We start from the raw sequence: 7,811 nt of genomic DNA, 5'->3' as shown, positions 1-7,811 counted from the left end.
GTTTTCCCATAACGCAACACTCGTTCCCTCGCTCAGGGAACCGAGGTTACGTGAGTAACCGAGTACGTTTCACCTTGTAAACAATCTGTGAAGTGTAGTCCGTCGCACACGTTTTTTGCACATGCTCTGCTGACAGAAGGCATGAAAAGCAGTCGATTGCAGCACGAAACGTAACAGTTGCTCAGTCAGTGTTGATGCCCTTTGGCAGTTGTTGTTTTTATTGTATTATGCATCTGTTCATGAGAATCGATCGGGTCACTCGCACCGGTGCGCCTAAATATTTTTCCGCAGTCCCACGCAGTAATTTTCAGGCACAATTGCACCCAAAATGGTCGCTATGTAGAGCCCTGATATATATATGGCATATATATGGCATATACACACATATATATATATATATATATATATATATATTGTATATATATATAAACCCCTCCATGAACTGCCACCTTAACGTGGTGGAGGGGTTTGAGTACCCGAACGACCCTAGGAGCTACGTTGTCCGGGGCTATATGCCCCTGGTAGGGTCTCCCAAGGCAAACAGGTCCTAGGTGACGGGTCAGACTAAGAGCAGTTCAAAAACCCCTTATGAAGAAAATAAAAACAAGGACCGTGACGTCGCCCGGTACGGCGCAGCCGGGGCCCCACCCTGGAGCCAGGCCTGGGGTTGGGGCTCGTATGCGAGCGCCTGGTGGCCGGGCCTTCCCCCACGGGGTCCGGCCGGGCTCAGCCCAAAGGAGCGACGTGGGGACACCTTCCCATGGGCTCACCACTCACGGGAGGGACCGTAAGGGGCCGGTGCAAAGCGAATCGGGCAGCAGTCGAAGGCGGGGGCCTAGGCGACCCGATCCCTGGACACGGAAACTGGCTCTTGGGACATGGAATGTCACCTCGCTGGCGGGGAAAGAGCCTGAGATTGTGCGTGAGGTTGAGAGGTTCCATCTAGAGATAGTCGGAATCACCTCCACGCACGGCTTGCGCTCTGGAACCACACTCCTCGAGAGGGGATGGACTCTTCACCACTCTGGAGTTGCCCATGGCGAGAGGCGGCGGGCTGGTGTGGGTTTGCTTATAGCCCCCCAGCTTTGCCGCCATGTGTTGGAGTTTACCCCGGTGAACGAGAGGGTCGTTTCCCTGCGGCTTCGGCTCGGGGATAGGTCTCTCACTGTTGTGTGTGCCTACGGGCCAAACAGCAGTGCAGAGTACCCGACCTTCTTGGTGTCCCTGGGAGGGGTGCTGGAGAGTGCTCCGACTGGGGACTCCGTCGTTCTACAGGGGGACTTCAACGCCCACGTGGGCAATGACAGTGAAACCTGGAGGGGCGTGATTGGGAGGAACGGCCCCCCTGATCTGAACCCGAGTGGTGTTCAGTTATTGGACTTCTGTGCTAGTTACAGTTTGTCCATAACGAACACCATGTTCAAGCATAAGGGTGTCCATCAGTGCACATGGCACCAGGACACCCTAGGTCGTAGGTCAATGATCGACTTTGTGGTCGTTTCATCTGACCTGCGGCCGTATGTCTTGGACACTCGGGTGAAGAGAGGGGCGGAGCTGTCAACTGATCACCACCTGGTGGTGAGTTGGATCCGATGGCGGGGGAGGAACCTGGATAGACTCGGTAGACCCAAACGTACTGTGAGGGTCTGCTGGGAACGTTTGGCCGAGTCTCCTGTCAGAGAGATCTTCAACTCCTGCCTCCGGCAGAACTTCGACCGGATCCCGAGGGAGGCTGGAGATATTGAGTCCGAGTGGACCATGTTCTCCACCTCCATTGTCAAAGCGGCTGCTCGGAGCTGTGGACGCAAGGTCTCCGGTGCCTGTCGAGGCGGCAATCCCCGAACCCGGTGGTGGACACCGGAAGTAAGGGATGCCGTCAAGCTGAAGAAGGAGTCCCATCGGGCCTGGCTGGCTTGTGGGACTCCTGAGGCAGCTGACAGGTACCGGCAGGCTAAACGGACTGCAGCCCGGGTGGTTGTGGAGGCAAAAACTCGGGCCTGGGAGGAGTTCGGTGAGGCCATGGAAAAGGACTATCAGCTGGCCTCGAAGAGATTCTGGCAAACCGTCCAGCGCCTCAGGAGGGGGAAGCAGTGCCCTACCAACGCTGTTTACAGTGGCGATGGGCGGCTGTTGACCTCGACTGGGGATGTTGTCGGACGGTGGAAGGAATACTTCGAGGATCTCCTCAATCCCGCCGTCACGTCTTCCATTGAGGAAGCAGAGGCTGGGGGCTCAGAGGGGGACTCGTCCATCACCCGGGCTGAAGTCACCGAGGTGGTCAAGAAACTCCTCGGTGGCAAGGCACCGGGGGTGGATGAGATCCGCCCTGAGTACCTCAAGTCTCTGGATGTTGTGGGGCTGTCTTGGCTGACACGCCTCTGCAGCATCGCGTGGCGGTCGGGGACAGTGCCTCTGGGATGGCAGACCAGGGTGGTGGTCCCTCTTTTTAAGAAGGGGGACCGGAGGGTGTGTTCCAACTATAGAGGGATCACACTTCTCAGCCTCCCCAGGAAAGTCTATGCCAGGGTACTGGAGAGGAGAATTCGGCCAATACTGGAACCTCGGATTCAGGAGGAACAGTGTGGTTTTCGTCCTGGTCGTGGAACACTGGACCAGCTCTATACCCTCTACAGGGTGCTGGAGGGTTCATGGGAGTTTGCCCAACCAGTCCACATTTGTTTTGTGGATTTGGAGAAGGCATTCGACTGTGTCCCTCGCGGCGTCCTGTGGAGGGTGCTGGGGGAATATGGGGTCCGGGGTCCTTTGCTGAGGGCTGTCCGGTCCCTGTATGACCGAAGCAGGAGTTTGGTCCGCATTGCCGGCAGAAAGTCAGACTTGTTCCAGGTGCATGTTGGACTCCGGCAGGGCTGCCCTTTGTCGCCGGTTCTGTTCATAATTTTTATGGACAGAATTTCTAGGCGCAGCCAAGGGCCGGAGGGTGTCAGGTTTGGGGACCACACGGTTTCGTCTCTGCTCTTTGCGGATGACGTTGTCGTGTTGGCCCCTTCTAACCAGGACCTTCAGCATGCACTGGGACGGTTTGCAGCCGAGTGTGAAGCGGCTGGGATGGGGATCAGCACCTCCAAATCCGAGGCCATGGTCCTCAGTCGGAAAAGGGTGGCTTGCCCACTTCAGGTTGGTGGAGAGTTCCTGTCCCAAGTGGAGGAGTTCAAGTATCTAGGGGTCTTGTTCACGAGTGAGGGGAGGATGGAACGGGAGATTGACAGACGGATCGGTGCAGCTTCTGCAGTAATGCGGTCGATGTACCGGTCTGTCGTGGTGAAGAAAGAGCTAAGCCGTAAGGCGAAGCTCACGATTTACCGGTCAATCTACGTTCCTACTCTCACCTATGGTCATGAGCTTTGGGTCATGACCGAAAGGACAAGATCCCGGATACAGGCGGCCGAAATGAGCTTTCTCCGCAGGGTGGCTGGGCGCTCCCTTAGAGATAGGGTGAGAAGCTCAGTCACTCGGGAGGAACTCGGAGTAGAGCCGCTGCTCCTCCACATCGAGAGGGGACAGTTGAGGTGGCTCGGGCATCTGTTCAGGATGCCTCCTGAGCGCCTTCCCGGGAAGGTGTTTCGGGCATGTCCAACCGGAAGGAGGCCCCGGGGAAGACCAAGGACACGCTGGAGGGACTATGTCTCCCGGCTGGCCTTGGAACGCCTCGGTGTCCCCCCGGAAGAGCTAAAGGAAGTGTCTAGGGAGAGGGAAGTCTGGGCATCTCTGCTTAGACTGCTGCCCCCGCGACCCGGCCCCGGATAAGCGGAAGAAGATGGATGGATGGATGGATATATATATAAACTAAACATTTAGCTGTGGTACCAAAATTGGTACAGAGTACCATAACATTATTATGGTATTGGTACCGACTACTGGAATTTTGGTTCTGTGACATCCTTAGCTGGCAACATTTATTACCCAAATTACTGAACAATTATTTGGAGGAGCATTGTACACTTCATTCATAGGATCTTTTGTACTTAAGTAAAAAAGAGAAAAAGGTCAATTTATAATGTTTTGTTTCATAAAGCAACTGATTTTCAGTTTTTTGTTATTTCTACTTCTTTCCAGGCACAGAACACTTATTTTTTGAGAGTTGTTTAAGTGAGAGAAGATCCTGTTGTAATGTTAAATAATTTATTTTATAATTAAAAAAATTTAGCTTTGAAGAAAAAGTGGATTTTTGTTTATATATGCTGTCAATTATAGTTCTTAGAAATAAAATCCGCAAAAATCGGTATCGGCCGATCTCATCAACAAAAAATCGGCCAAGAAAATTGCAAGCGGTGCATCTCTATTAAAGGTCCCGTTCTTCGTGTTTTTTTGAAGCTTTGATTGTGTTTACAGTATTTTTCACACAATTTACTCATCTGTATACCTCTGTTTTCACTGTCCTAAAAACGGCTGATGAGTTCCTTGTTCTCTGAAGTCCCTCCTTCAGAAATACGTAACGAGTTCTGATTGTGCCAGCGGTTCCCGTGTTGTGATTCGACAGCAGCTAAGCGAACGTAACTTGCACGGAAAGGTCAGGCCTCTTAACGGGAGATGTATGCGCTCAATGATCTCTAAGTACAGCGTCCCTGGGAAAGCCAAACAAAGGTGATTTGACTCCGGGATGAAAATAACAGCGTCTCGACGACATGGCGACAAACACACTCAAACGCAACAATTACTCTTCTCCACGCGACACTTCCTCTTCTCCATGTGGGACAGCAACAAGACCACGCCCCCTTTTTCGCGTATTCTTGTGGGCGGAGGTTAGTCTGTTCTACTGACGTAATTAAAGAAGGAAGTACCAGGATGTAGTCCAAGCCAGCCGTTCGCTGTAGGCTTTGAAAGGGAACTTCTGTTAAATAAAATATCTCGCTTGGCATTGAACTTTGAGCTTTATAATTTTACAGGTATTATTTATGCTCTAACAGCAACATTACACACTAACTAAAGTTTGAACAATGGGATCACGAAGAACGGGACCTTTAACAAAAAATCGGAATCGGCCAAGAAAATTGCAATCGGTTTATCTCTATTAAAGGGTTAGTTCACCCAAAATTGAAAATAAAGTCAGTAATTACTCACCCTCATGTTGTTCCAACCATGTAAGACCTTCGTTCATCTTCGGAACATAATTTAGTATATTTTTGATGAAATCTGAGAGCTGTCTCATGCCTCCATAGGCTTTCACCTGACTACAGTGGCTCTGTATTAAGTCTATCATGCGACGAAAATACTTTTTGAGCGGAAAAACAACAGAAAATTACGACTTTATCCCACTATTATTGTTGTTCAATTTGAGCCTCTGACGCAACGACGCATGCGCGAAAACTGAGATTAGTAGTAGTAGAAGAAGAACGCCGTTTTCGCGCACGCGTCGTGGCGTCAGAGGCTCAAATTGAACAACAATAATAGTGGGATAAAGTCGTAATTTTCTGTTGTTTTTCCGCTCAAAAAGTATTTTCGTCGCATGATAGACTTAATACAGAGCCACTGTAGTCATTTGGACTCCTTAAATGACGTTTTTACTTACTATTCTGGGCCATCAAGTTTCATTCCCTCTGAAAGCCTATGGAGGAGTGAGACAGCTCTCAGATTTCATCAAAAATATACTAAATTATGTTCCGAAGATGAACGAAGGTCTTACATGGTTGGAACAACATGAGGGTGAGTAATTACTGACTTTATTTTCAATTTTGGGTGAACTAACCCTTTAAGAATGAAACCAACCTGTGTGTTCCTCAGTTTCTTCATGTTTCACTCTCAATGTTTCTTCAATCTTCACGTCTTCTCTCTCCTCTTTCTTTGTTTGTTCCTCAGTTTCTTCATGTTTCACTCTCAATGTTTCTTCAATCTTCACGTCTTCTCTCTCCTCTTTCTCTGTTTGTTCCTCAGTTTCTTCATGTTTCACTCTCAATGTTTCTTCAATCTTCATGTCTTCTCTCTCCTCTTTCTCTGTGTGTTCCTCAGTTTCTTCATGTTTCAAACTGAACACATTTTCAATCTTCATGTCTTCTCTCTCCTCTTTCTTTGTTTGTTCCTCAGTTTCTTCATGTTTCACTCTCAATGTTTCTTCAATCTTCACGTCTTCTCTCTCCTCTTTCTCTGTGTGTTCCTCAGTTTCTTCATGTTTCACTCTCAATGTTTCTTCAATCTTCATGTCTTCTCTCTTCTCTTTCTCTGTTTGTTCCTCAGTTTCTTCACGTTTCAAACTGAACACATTTTCAATCTTTATGTCTTCACTCTCCACCTTAATAAACTCCATCTTTATAATAGTGTCACGTGGATCTCAGTCGCTTCAGCAGGAGCTTTTCTGTGTGTTTGTCCTGTTTAAGATGAGAATAAATAACAGAAGAAAAATAAATCCAAACTAAATCTCTGAGTGTCTCTCAGCTCTAGTTCAGTATCAGTGCTGTCTCAGTAACACTCAAAACTAGCACTACAAACTAATAAAATAACACAAATTATATATTTTTTATTTAATGATTGTAGAAATCAAGATAGAAAATAATAGAGCGCTTTGAATCACTGAATCATTTTCCAAAGCAATTGATTCAATAGACTCAGAGTTTCATAAATCTCAGTTTCTCCATCTCTACTCTCCAGAGACTGAACTCATGTTTATATGATGAACTGAGTCTCTATCAGCTCTAGTTCAGTCTCAGTAACACTAAACACTAGCACTACACACTAATAATGAACACTAGAGTTTGATAAAGCTCAGTTTCTCCATCATCTCTACTCTCCAGAGACTGAACTCATGTTTATATGATGAACTGAGTCTCTATCAGCTCTAGTTCAGTCTCAGTAACACTCAACACTAGCACTACACACTAATAATGAACACTAGAGAGTGTGATAAAGCTCAGTTTCTCCATCATCTCTACTCTCCAGAGACTGAACTCATGTTTATATGATGAACTGAGTCTCTATCAGCTCTAGTTCAGTCTCAGTAACACTCAACACTAGCACTACACACTAATAATGAACACTAGAGAGTGTGATAAAGCTCAGTTTCTCCATCATCTCTACTCTCCAGAGACTGAACTCATGTTTATATGATGAACTGAGTCTCTATCAGCTCTAGTTCAGTCTCAGTCACACTCAACACTAGCACTACACACTAATAATGAACACTAGAGAGTGTGATAAAGCTCAGTTTCACCATCATCTCTACTCTCCAGAGACTGAACTCATGTTTATATGATGAACTGAGTCTCTATCAGCTCTAGTTCAGTCTCAGTAACACTCAACACTAGCACTACACACTAATAATGAACACTAGAGAGTGTGATAAAGCTCAGTTTCTCTCATCATCTCTACTCTCCAGAGACTGAACTCATGTTTATATGATGAACTGAGTCTCTATCAGCTCTAGTTCAGTCTCAGTAACACTCAACACTAGCACTACACACTAATAATGAACACTAGAGAGTGTGATAAAGCTCAGTTTCTCCATCATCTCTACTCTCCAGAGACTGAACTCATGTTTATTTGATGAACTGAGTCTCTATCAGCTCTAGTTCAGTCTCAGTAACACTCAACACTAGCACTACACACTAATAATGAACACTAGAGAGTGTGATAAAGCTCAGTTTCTCTCATCATCTCTACTCTCCAGAGACTGAACTCATGTTTATATGATGAACTGAGTCTCTATCAGCTCTAGTTCAGTCTCAGTAACACTCAACACTAGCACTACACACTAATAATGAACACTAGAGAGTGTGATAAAGCTCAGTTTCTCTCATCATCTCTACTCTCCAGAGACTGAACTCATGTTTATTTGATGAACTGAGTCTCTATCAGCTCTAGTT

The sequence above is a fragment of the Gobio gobio genome (assembly GCF_949357685.1).
Source record: "Gobio gobio genome assembly, chromosome: 1".
Taxonomy (NCBI): domain Eukaryota; kingdom Metazoa; phylum Chordata; class Actinopteri; order Cypriniformes; family Gobionidae; genus Gobio; species Gobio gobio.
Note: the sequence above shows the minus strand (reverse complement) of the source record.